The 13,007-nt window shown below is 41.1% G+C and overlaps 2 long non-coding RNA genes across 2 annotated transcripts; both read right to left on the reverse strand.

Annotated features, from left to right (window-relative positions):
* Positions 1-2,377: 2,377 nt before the first annotated feature.
* LOC124479745 lies at positions 2,378-6,121 on the reverse strand. The gene is made up of 3 exons (XR_006957458.1): positions 5,863-6,121; positions 5,701-5,740; positions 2,378-2,837 (listed from the first exon to the last, which is right to left on the reverse strand). It is a non-coding gene; the product is annotated as an uncharacterized LOC124479745 (long non-coding RNA).
* A 353-nt stretch (positions 6,122-6,474) lies between these two features.
* Positions 6,475-7,946, reverse strand: LOC124479744. The gene is made up of 5 exons (XR_006957457.1): positions 7,906-7,946; positions 7,742-7,811; positions 7,365-7,571; positions 6,901-7,066; positions 6,475-6,662 (listed from the first exon to the last, which is right to left on the reverse strand). It is a non-coding gene; the product is annotated as an uncharacterized LOC124479744 (long non-coding RNA).
* Between the last annotated feature and the right edge of the window lie 5,061 nt (positions 7,947-13,007).

Here is a 13,007-nt window from a genome sequence, read left to right on the forward strand (position 1 = left end):
TGAGTGGGAATATTTGGCATATAAACCACGCAAATAGGGATCCTCCCAACGGAACCCTGAATTAGCTGAAAGCTACTGATAGCTAACTGTAGTTCTTTAAAACCAACGAGATTCCAAACAATCGTAAAACGAAGTAATCGGATGGTTTCTAATTATGCGAAATTACACATTATGACAAACCAAAAAGGCTAAATATAGCTACCAACAAATCTTGCCATACACCATGATTTAAGTAGCCCTAGCCTACACAAAAGGTGTGTTCGACTTCATGCAGGGCCGGCGGCGGGGACCAGCCAATGGCATTCACTCCTTCAAGTCAGCGAGGCCGGCTGTCGGTGCCGCCGGCGCTGCATGAATTCGAATACACCTAAAGTCAAGGCTAATCCCTAGATGCGTCATCTCATTTAAAATACTACTCCATTGCCAACTAGGGCATTTAATGCTAATATTGATTACCTCTTCAACACCTCCATTATATTATAATCTATTCATACATACTTTGTATGTGATATATCAATTGTTAAGATGTTCTGTTTTCAAACCCTAAACATGTAAACTTTGAAACATGTAGGCCTAGTTGAACTACAAATATGGCGTCGTTCAACATCTCGATTCAGTGTTTAATGGAATACGTTTGTAGTTCTTTTAGTAATTTGTGTTTTACACCAATATCATCTCCAATTTTATATTAGATTTATCAGAAATGTAAAATGTATATGCATTATAGATCATTACGCATTATATATAATCAGCACTACAAAAGTAAACTTTGGAATGTCTTTTTCTCATACTTTTATTTTATATTAAATCCGAGTTTTGAATGTTTTTGTCACACTGCATGGAATGTCTCAATGGAGCAACATGGACATTTTCAGCCCGGTAGCAGCATACATTGGAGTACAAGACACATTTTAGATTTTGAAAATGAACATTTCAAGGTGGCGCTGTTGAGCCTCTATCTGGCTTAGAGGTAAAGCCATGTGAAAAAAAGTATTTACTAGTCCAAAATATTCGACAGGGCAAGCCACGAACTAGTACCACCAAGGACATCAAACCCCTAACCCTAGCGCTGTCTGTTCAGACCATGTCTTATGCAGAACAACTAATCATCTTTTAAGTTTGGGGATAAACAAATGCACAAGTGGTTCTGTACCCTGGTTCTGTTTGTGCTAAACCAGGACTATGTGCCACCAAAACATAATTTGACTTTGACCACTGATGTCGTCTATTTAGATTATGAATGGTCTTGGAATCTATACTTGTAAAGATACCTCACTGCAATGGCAGATTTGGATTTTAATAAGACTGTCGTACAACAACGTCAAACCCATTTTTGGAAAGGTCTTAGCTTGCGGGTTCATTTATGTAAATTTGACACATTCCTGTAAACCCTTATCTGATATATTGACCTTTGAACCCTTGCCAGGGGTCACCTTAAAGCCCTATATTTAGTAGTAGTATGGTATTTTGGGTTCCTTTCATGGCACATAGTCCTGGCTTGGTACAGTGAATGACTGGGGTTAGATAAACTGTGTCTTTTAGTTTCATAACCCTAGCCCCTACAGGGGATCAACAGCGCCACCTAGAAAAGGTAATTTTTCCTAAAATTCAATTAAATTTTCTTTCCTATCTGAAGCTAGGATCATCCTGGGATTTTGTATTTAGACCAATATTGACACTCTTCACATCATACTGGAACCATGTGCGAAGATAATGATGTCAAATAATGTTAAGTAAAGTTTACATATAAGGATATTTAAATGTTGACTTTTCGAGTACTGATACATTTTGTCTTTCATAAAAGACCAATGAATGTATATTTGTCATATTAAGTGATTTAAATGTAACTGAGGACAAAGATCTTCTCAAAAAATTAGTTTTTAAATTAAAAGAACTACATTTCCCACAACCCCGCCAATTTGTTTTACCGCTAATATGCGCCATATTTGTAGTCCACGTAAGTTCGCTATGGTTATCATTTTAGTTAAGTGTAGCCCACATTATTTAATGACCTATTCAATTACTTTAAAAACTTGTATAAGTCTTACCACGTGTCAACATGCAAAAAAATAGAATATATAATGTATAATTCATATAGCCTATCTTCATGCCATCACCTTTATTAAGGCATGGATTATTCTGAATGTGACGTCATCGCGCCACACTCCCAGTACAGATTATTCATATTCAGCCACAAGGAATCCATCATTTAACATTGTATGTAATGTGGTGTTAATAAGATAACAAATTTACATCCGCTTGTGATGGCCTAACTTTTAATATAAGTTCTCTTCATAGGTAGTCTACTCTTACCTCCACCAAGCAAAGGATCAGACGGTTGCTTGTAGGCTAACATAAGTGAGTCCAACCATGAAAGTCAATGTTTATAAAAGTAATACCAAAGTTTATTGAACAGAAAAACAAGACTGAGTTAGTGAAAATAAACCAAAACCTGGGAGCCGCTGGCCCTTCCCGCAATGGGAAGGCGGAGCCAGCGCGCTCCCTTACCTAACAGTGAATCTAAAACAAAAACCCGAAAACGTTAGCTTGGTCACCAACTCACCCGTGTTATAAGTTAAGTTTTATGGAGGCAACCATAAATCGATGCCTAGAACCCAGGAAGTGACTAAATGACTAAATGTAAATGTAAGTGGATAACAAACAAAACTTGAACTGAGAAAAAGATTGTGGCCGTAACAGTATCACAATAAGCTCATAACATGTTACAGTGTATATCAATAACAAATATAGAATTGGGAACTCTTTAAACAATAACCAGGCAGCTAGGCACAGAAATATTAACAGCAGACTTCCAGGTATCCTCCCATTCTTTTACACTGTGAAAAGAAATACACATCAGAATCAGAATAAGGTTTATTCACTATGTATGTGAACAAACACAGAATTTACGGTGGCAGGGAGGGGCAAACAATAAACATACGGATCTTAAAGTAAGTAAAAGTGCAAAAGTTTAACTATTTCTTAGAACTAAAATCTAAGAATAAAACAATTTAAATATAAAATATGTATAAAAATAAGAGTAAGACTAAGTAAGTACAATTTTGATAACAAAGTGGTTACTTTATCAAAAGTTAGTGAAATACAGTGATCAATGTTATCTGTTTTTACAATTTCACCATGAGATTATGTGACTTAAGTTAAAGGTCCCCATGGCATGCTGTTTTTGGATGCTTTTATATAGGCCTTAGTGGTCCCCTAATACTGTATCTGAAGTCTCCTCCCGAAATTCAGCCTTCGTGCAGAATTACAGCCACTACGAGCAGTCCCACAATGAGCTTTCCTCAGGATGTGCCGTTCCTGTATCTGTAGTTTTGAATGCTATGAGGAGGAGAGAGGCGGGGCTAACTGCCATGCTTCGGTCGTTTGTAAGCCATGATGTCTCTCGAGGAAAAAACAATATCGTGCTTGCACAGTCGTAGCTAATTTTATCATTGGCGGGCCATATTCTTTGGACGGGCAAAGCAGAGTAAGGGGAGGTAACCTTTCCCCCTTATAACGCATAAGAGGAAAATTCCAGATGGGCCCATCTGAACTTTAATTTTCTCAAAGGCGGAGCAGGACATCCAGGGCTTGGTTTACACATATCGCAATTTCTAGCCACTGGGGGACCATAGGTAGCCTGGCTCTGCCCTCCTACGTACTTCCGCTCAATTTGGATTTTGCTTCTGTACTAGGTCTGGGAGCTCGGCTCTGAAGTCGGTTTCCAGAAACAAATTTGTTGTAGGTCCAATCAGCGAACAGAGGGAGTGGCTGAGAACGATGACGTTAATGTCGTGCACTTGTTTGAGTGGTTCAGTAATGGCGGCGGAGAAAGATGCGAGCGAAACTATTCTGCGGTTGTGGCACTGCTGCCGAATATAGGTTAAAGCCGGAGCAAGAACATTCCTTGCTGAGTTTTGTTGGTGTCCATGATGTTGTGGCCCTCCTCCCCACGGGGTTCGGGAAAAGTTTGATTTTCCAGCTACGGCAGCTTGCTCCATTACAGTAGTGGTGAAGGAGTTGGCTAAGGCGAACGCTTGCGATTGGTTATGGCAAATCAGAGTGGTTCTGGGCGGATCCAATTGTTTTACACTTCAACAGAGGACCCGCCTTCAAGGAAGTTAACGTTTGTCAATGGTGAGATCCCAGACCCTCTGTACAAATGAAATGTACGAGGGTCTGGTTAGGACCAGGCTAGACCATAGGTAGGATAGGGGAACTCATATTAATGTTAAATAACCTCCTAAAGTTAAGTTTTCATATCATGGGACCTTTTACACTGTATAAGTAAGGGTTTGGAGAAGCACATTTTGTCGTATTGGCTTAAATAAAATTCAAATCCTAATAGTAATCAAATCAACTGCTTGGACAGTAATATGAATCTGGTATCTGTGGCCGTTACAGGACTATAATTAACACAAAGAATAACAAATTCTTATTGGATACTGCAGTTCTTTAGTAGAGTAGAAGTTAATTTCTCTGATTCAAGTTGGTGATAGTTTCTTCACAGAGGCAATGTATGTTTAATGATAAATGTTCAACTTTTAACAACAGGAACTATAGGCTTTTCACAAGTTGCTTGTGATGAAAAATGCTGTTGGCTACATTTCAGATGGAGGAAAGAACTTGAGATATAGCCAAAAGATAAGAGTACAGTCTCTTAGAGTTCGATGGGCCTAAATGGTGACAAGTCAGATAGTTTGTTGCACAGAACCACCTGGGGAAGTCATCCTTGGAAACTGTTAGGAAAAGGGCAGGCGCTTTTACCCCTAAAATTGCAAGGGATTGTATCTGTCTATTAGGGCCGGGCGGTATGACGGTATATAACGTTCGACGGCAGAAACCGGGAGAGTTTTGGCTATACCGTTTCAACCGCGGTATACTTTTTGACTACTTTTAAATGTTTTGAGTTGGGCAAAAAGGGCTCGCATCTAAAGTCTGAGTGAGGACATGCCGGGAAATATCAAACTGAGGCTTTAACGTATCGACCGAGCTTTAACAAGGTTGATACGCCGACACCGAAGTTAGATATTGATAGTAAAACTCTGAGCTGTGAGTACGTCACCATGCGGATGGCATGACTGTGCATCCGCCAATCGGAACGCTCGTACTGTCGTTGCCTTTAAATAATAGCCAGTAACGTCTTGTAGTACATGCAATACTGTTTTTTCCACCACACTAGTGGCACTGGTAACATTTCTTAACTGAATTTACAGAACAATTACTATACCGTGATATATACCGTAACCGTGATATAAAATTACTCATACCGTGATAGAAGATTTTGGCCATATGGCCCACCCCTATCTATCACTCTCTATCTAAGGCCTGTAGCTGCCAGGAGTTCCTCTGTAGGATGATAATTTGTTTGGCCACAAGTGCATTACTTCAGACGGCCTAAGGTCAGATGGCTGAGCGGTTAGGGAATCAGGCTATTAATCAGAAGGTTGCCGGTTTGACTCCTGGCTGTGCAAAATTATGTTGTGTCCTTGGGCAAGACACCTCACCCTACTTGCCTCAGGGGGAATGTCCCTGTACTTGCTGTAAATTGCTCTGGATAAGAGTGTCTGCTAAATGACTAAATGTAACTTGAAGCCTGGCAAGATGGATTCATGGACAAACTCAAAAAAGCTTTAATAATAATTAAACCCCCACTAAAAATAATTTAAATGAAACACAATTGCATGCATCTGAGCTCACCTGCTTTGAACGTCCCTCTTTTTAAACAGGAAATTGCAGCCTGAAAATATATGAACAGAGGAATAACAAATAAGATGATTTGCCTGATTTTTTTGGGGTCATTACAAGAAAAGATTATTCATAATGCATAAGCATATGACCCTTACATAAGACAACCTTTACCTTAAATTCTTTTTCTTTTTCCCGGGGAATGATTTTTGGGAAGACCTTGAGGAGAAGAGATGTGGGAAGAAGTAGAAAGTGGGTAACATAGAGAGAGGGTTGGTGAAGGAGGTAAAGAGAGCGAGGGACTGGGGAAAGGAGGTGCGGAGAAAGAATGGGAGGGAAGAGCAGGAGAACAGAAAGAGTGGGAGGGAGTCATAGGATGTGAAGAGGGAGAGGGAGTAGGAAGAGTAGATGAAGAGAGAGAGGGAGTAGGAAGAGTAGATGAAGAGAGAGAGGGAGTAGGAAGAGTAGATGAAGAGAGAGAGGGAGTAGGAAGAGTAGATGAAGAGAGAGAGGGAGTAGGAAGAGTAGATGAAGATAGAGAGGGAGTAGGAAGAGTAGATGAAGAGAGAGAGGGAGTAGGAAGAGTGGATGAAGAGAGAGAGGGAGTACGAAGAGTAGATGAAGAGAGAGAGGGAGTAGGAAGAGTAGATGAAGAGAGAGAGGGAGTAGGAAGAGTAGATGAAGAGAGAGAGGGAGTAGGAAGAGTAGATGAAGAGAGAGAGGGAGTAGGAAGAGTAGATGAAGAGAGGGAGTAGGAAGAGTAGATGAAGAGAGAGAGGGAGTAGGAAGAGTAGATGTAGAGAGAGAGGGAGTAGGAAGAGTAGATAAAGAGAGAGAGGAAGTCATAGGAGGTGGGTGGGGGACCGGGACAAGGTTAAGGGTGAAGGTTTGATCCTGAGTGGAGGCAGGGGATGTTGCTTCTGGTGTTTCTTCTCTTGTTTCTTCACCAGCTGTGGCAACGAGGCTATTGTGGTCTGAGAGATAAAGACAAATAAGTAAATGTAGAGGGAAGCAATATGTTCTCTGCTCCCAGCTTGAATCTAACTATAACAGCCCCACAAATGAGGTTAATTAAACAGAAACAGGGTCTAATCGGGGAATATTTACTCATCAACAATATTCTTTTAGTATATTTTATGTTACATAACGTGTTTAGAAACTAAATACAAAGTTATAAAAAAGCATGTCCCAATGCAAAATATGTGTTCTTACATTTAAGATAGTATAAAGGGTGGTCATTTTTTTAATGATCTCCCTCACAGGCCCCTCTGGTATGAAGCCTATGCCTGCAATGACCTCTGCTGTAAACCCCCCCCCCTCTCTTCTCTTTCCCCATGAAGAGCAGGGGCTTTAAGTCCAGTTCATGCAGCTTATTGACCTAAAAAACAGACATTAACAAGTTATCAGGCTTTATCCTCTGTATCAGCTCTCTTGCCATCTGATCAACTACTTTTGAAATAGTATCATACTTCTTCCTACTTTTCAAAGTATCTACTATACTTCTTTTCAAATTGACAAAGCTAGGGGTCCTTACAAGAAGACTATAAGATGTGATGCTGCTATTGATTAAATGATATGGCCTGATACCAATGAAACTGGCATTGATATCAAGTTCCGACCATTATAGTATGGATCTGAATGGAACCGTAACCTAAGATCTCCACATTCTCACTCACAGATATGCGGGCTGAATCTATCACTCTGCCTGCGTTGCGGTGCTTCTTCACATTCTCCCCCCAGTCACCAACATGCAAACTCTCCTCCTTGGACTTAATCCTCTTTTTTTGTGAGAGGCTTGCAAAACATGAAAGGCATGTTTTGCGGTTGACAGTATTCATGACCTGGCAGTGAGGGCAAGGCCTGCTTTTGGGTTTGGTCATTTTCTGCAAACATAAACACATTGACATGTTATAAGCATTACAAGTAGGAATATGAGTAACACACATAAAATAATTATTATTCTTACATTTCATTCCTATGGCTTATGGGTATTGTAGTAAAGTATGAACTTCGGCATGAACATGGAAAGAAGTAATGTATATATTTGTCTCACAAACACCGAGGCAGGTAGCAAGCAGAGCGCGTAGGCAGGCAGATGGAGAGTTGGGGTGAGTGGGATGTTTCTTTGGGACACAAGAAAGTGCAATATTAGAACACTTTGAATACAAATAGTAGATAATAGACTCGGAAGTACAAGGAGGCCAGGAACGTAGGTACCAGGTTGTAAAAACAACGATCTGGCGGTGAGTGGAGGGCAAACCAGGGTATGTCACCGCAAGTTATTGGGAAACTGGACCGCAGGTGTGGATCTTGTGCAGGTAGGGTGGACTGGATCACTGGAGCCTGGAGATTCACACAAACACAGACAAACAGAAAGACAAACAGAAAGACAGGCAGAGCCTGTGGAGGGCGTAACACAGGTGGACAGAGGTAGGTGGACACAGGTATACACAGGTACGTCCTGACAAATTATTAAAATAGGCAGTAAGGCAAGGATATGGTGAGGTAATAATATGGTGAGGTAATAAGGATATCAATATCGTTTCCAGAAAATGCGTGACTTCAGCTGCAAGTAAGAAAAGATAAAAAATACAATACAATAAATGTCATACCTAGCAAGCTATGAGATGTAAAAAGGACCACGCCAGCAAAGATAAACATTGGTCTGAGTCCAATGAAAGTGCACCGGTTCATGACCTTGCATGACATAACGTCAGACTAGCTAACTACCTAGCACAGTGTATTAGCCTATTTTTGCAGTTTACAAAGTCAATTAATTTATATTGGTGATGCAAAGCACCGGGCAATGTACGTCAAACATAATAACATTAAACCAACCTAAAAACAATAAAAAAAAAACTGTATAGTAGGATAGTATCTTAAATATACGTTTACCTCATCGATAATAGCTTACCTTTTCAGTACGAGAGAGCGGAGGTTTAGGTGACAAGAAGTAGTTCCAGCCAGATATTGAGTGAGCGTCAAACTTTTAGGCGACTCGTGTGTAATAATAAAATTACAATAATGTTGGATAATTTATAGGTTTTGCTGTCAGTGCATTTGACATGATTGCTTCCATGCGCTTAAAATTATGATTAAAATAAAATGATATTCCTCCCCCGATGGATTCTATTTTTCTTTTATTTTTTATGCATATAGGCCTACCTTTTTAGATCGGTTTATTTGGTATCAGTCCATTTTATAAATAACTTTTATGTCCTTAAATAAGGTTTATGTCATTGATAACGTTTGTCTTGGATATAACAAAAAAAATCATGTTGAAAGCACATCGGCCGGATTTTTACTCATCGCTCATCAAAATCTATGGGAGACCTAATGCGTCAAAATACGACGCCATAGTTCACAATTTTCTACGGGAAAAGCCGAACATATTAACATGGAAGTCAATGGGCGTCCCTAGGCGTCAAAAAACGACGAAAAAGGCGTCCCCCGGCGTCGGTATAGTGACGCCAAAGGGCTCTGCCCAAGCGTCAATATTTGACGAGTTGGGATGAGACTGGGTTGGTCTGCATGTTCACTAGTGATGGGAAGTTCGGTTCTTTTTACTGATTCGGTTCTTTGAATCTCGTTCAGTAAAATGAACGAATCTTTTTTCTAGTCATTTGTTCATTTCAGGAGGGGGGGGGGGGGGGGGGGGGGGGGGGGGGTTGGGGGCTATACGTCCACTGCAAAGGACGTATAGCCCCTATACGTCCACTGTAGGTTAGTGCATGACATGTGCACCAGCAAATACTATTTCAAAATAAATTCCTGCATTAAAATAATGTATCATGAGTTTGTATGATTTGGTCATGTATTATCACACTAGCATTTAATTATCACGTCAAACAATTACACTGCACTAAACTGTAAGTGTAAATGTAAAGTGAAAATAACAAAACCAGTCAGTATGATGACTTGAGCGAATATAATTCATTCACGTCTTACTAATACAGCGGCCACGCGAAAGGGAATAAGGAAACTGTTTCCTCTACTAAAAAATACAATGCGGGTCACGTGAAAAAAGGATCCAAAGACTCGTAGAAAGACCGAGTCGGGGAAGGAACTAATCATTCGTTTCCTCTAGCTACAGAGCCTATGCAGGTCACGTGAAAAATGATCCAAAGACTCGTAGAAAGACCGAGTCGGGAAAGGAACGAATCGTTCGTTTCCTCTTGCTACAGCCTATACAGGTCACGTGAAAAATGATCCAAAGACTCGTAGAAAGACCGAGTCGGGAAAGGAACGAATCGTTCGTTTCCTCTAGCTACAGAGCCTATGCAGGTCACGTGAAAAATGATCCAAAGACTCGTAGAAAGACCGAGTCGGGAAATGAACGAATCACTCGTTGAGAGGACTCGTTACTCCCGAGTCCTTATAAGGATTCGTTCAAAATGAACGAATCGTTCACGAACGACACATCACTAATGTTCACTGACCTCTTGACAATGAACGAACGGCAAACGGCAGCGAAATGTCCTGTCTTTTTGCAAGTGTGGCAATCTGTGTTCCTCGCTGGACATCTGTCACCTTTTGCATGAAGTTTCCCGCATCTGTAGCATCCTTTTCCTCGCTTATCCTGCGCTGGTTTCGCATTGTTTCCCTTGTGCTGAACTTGGCGGCGATCTGGCTTGGCTGAACGTTGCCCCCATTTAGCAACTTCATTGAGCTGTGTACAACTGCTAGCACGAGCACCTTGCTCGCTTACATGTACTTTCACTTGCTCCGACTGACTCGACCGCCTTGTCTAGAGTTAAGTCCGGTGTCAATTGTAACTTTTCAGAGAGTTCTTTGTCCAGAATGCCGACTAACCTGTCGCGAATGTTTTCATTTTTTGCTTCAGCAAAGGAGCATATGTCCGCCATTTCGTGCAGGCTTCTTATGAACTCCTCTGCTCTCTCGCCATGCTTTTGCATGCGTTGATGAAACCAGGCACAAAATAATTGTCCAACTAGCTCAACACAGTCTCAAACTTATTCTCATCACCCCTTGCTTCAAATTCAAATGTCTTCGTGTTCAGATTCCTTTACCAACGAATAGAGCAATGTACAGACAGTACCTCTCCCGTTTCCTTGTGTAATTTCGTTGCTATCCTGAAGCGTTGAAATCTTTGGCGCTATTCCGGCCACAGTTGAGGACGATGAAATCAAAGTTTTCGGGAGGTGGAAACTTCGCCATCTTCCAGCTTAACTTCTGACACCATGTAGAATTACCAAATGTGAATAATCAGCGGGGGTTATTTCTAAAGACTCGTTTATTCAAGTAACTCATCAATACACACGAGAACATCAACCTGTTGCTTGTTCACACTCATCAACTGCCATGTCACATATAGGCTACACACTATCAGTATCAACGTATATCAATGCGCGCCGCACATAAACTAGTGCCATTATCACACAGGCATCTTTTCATATTTTTTTTTTTACTTATTTACTTTGCGATGTGCACCCGGTGCATAATTTTTCGGAGACATTTTCGTTTTTGGGTAGGCCTTAAAACAAATTGTGGCTACCGTGGCTACGCCCCTGCTGTAGATTGACGATTACTGTGACACATGAAACGGCAAACACAACTTGAAATTGGCAAAAAAGGATTGCCTCAGTAATTTACTTTCCACACTCGAAAAGTGCTTTCCGCACCTAACCACGGCAAACGATCGATGACGACATCACGTGAAATTTGGCAGTTCCATCAATGGTTGCGCGCTGAAGGTACTCTCATAACTTTGAATGCAAATGTAGTCAGGGCTCTGAGAAAATCGCTTTGTTACTTTCGTCCCGCGTTACTTTCGCCCCGGTTCTCCCCAACGTAACGCTGGTACATGTATTCCGTTACTCCCCAACACTCAGTGCCGCCGCTAGATGCCCCCCCCCCCCCCCCCCCCCCCCCCCCCCCCCTTTCCTATATCAGTGGCCTGACGAACTTTGACAGTAGTAGGCTAGGTAAACTTTTCGAAAATTGCCTCAAAAAGACAACAGGAGTCAGGGGCAGAAAAAAGAAAGAGAACGAAACTTCAAGATTATGCCCGTGCATCACTTTCAGCTAAATCCATGTTTAATCATTGTTAAATACGGGAAATGTGCTGCTAACTTATGGTTATGCATACACCTCGAACTAGCTGACGTAATTGCTAATGTTAGCACACTCAAATATGTTGGGTGCAAGCTAAATTGAGATTTTACTGTTAAAGATTATCTATGCATTTGAAGTAACTGACACCAGCTAGCTGTTAGGTGCTCAGGTGCTCAGGTGGCTGAGTGGGTAGAGCATCGGGCTAGGAATCTGAAGGTTGCCAGTTCGATTCCCGGCCGGTGCATATGACGTTGTGTCCTTGTGCAAGGCACTTCACCCTACTTGCCTCGGGGAGAATGTCCCTGTACTTACTGTAAGTCGCTCTGGATAAGAGCGTTATCTATGCATTTGACAATGTAAAATGTAAAAATGTAAATGTTAGGGGAGAGCGGGGGCAAAAGTAACACGGGACGAAAGTATTAAAGCGATTTTCTCAGAGCCCTGACTTCATTTGTTTTCCAAGTTGTGACAGCACCTTCAGCATGCAACCATTGATGGAACTGCCCAATTTCACGTGATTTCGTCATCATTTGCCGCTTTTAGGTGCGGAAAGCACTTTTCAAGTGCGCAAAGTAAATGACTGAGGCAGTCCTTTTTTGCTAATTAGAAGTTGTGTTTCCCGTTTCATGTCTCAGTCACAGATCAATCTACAGGTTATTTAGTGCTCTAACACATTCTGAAGGTTGCCTTGTCAGAGTTTTGCAGTATAAAAGTAAATCTGATTTAAATGTCAGGAGTTCCTGTCGGGACGAAAGTAACACTTGTTACTTTTGTCCCGCCGCTAATGCAATAGTAGGCTTATGTGGTGAAATTTATGTTTGTGGAAAGCATTTATTAAAACATGTTTATGTCATATTATATCAACAGAATAGGGGAGACCGGGGATGGAAGTAACACTTTTTGTTTGAGCGTCAGTAAATCAGTGGTTGTTTGTGCTAGCTAGGTCTCTCAAACTTTGATACATACTACCCATATCTGTCTTCTATAAATATAACTCACTTGGACATCTACTACGCAATCACAGATTATGTGAGTTAGTGCCAAATACAAAGAGTTCCATTGTTACAACCTACCCCACAACTGGGGTGAGTTGTAACACTAGCTGGAGATGGATGTATCAACGAGAGGTAATTTGCTAAATAAGTTCCACACTATAATTTATACAAGACTTTCCAACTACTAGGGTAGCCTACATGGGGCTTCACACTTGAACCCTCCTCTCTTTGCTTCTGTGCAGCTTTAAA

This window comes from Hypomesus transpacificus, chromosome 17 (assembly GCF_021917145.1).
Source record: "Hypomesus transpacificus isolate Combined female chromosome 17, fHypTra1, whole genome shotgun sequence".
NCBI lineage: Eukaryota > Metazoa > Chordata > Actinopteri > Osmeriformes > Osmeridae > Hypomesus > Hypomesus transpacificus.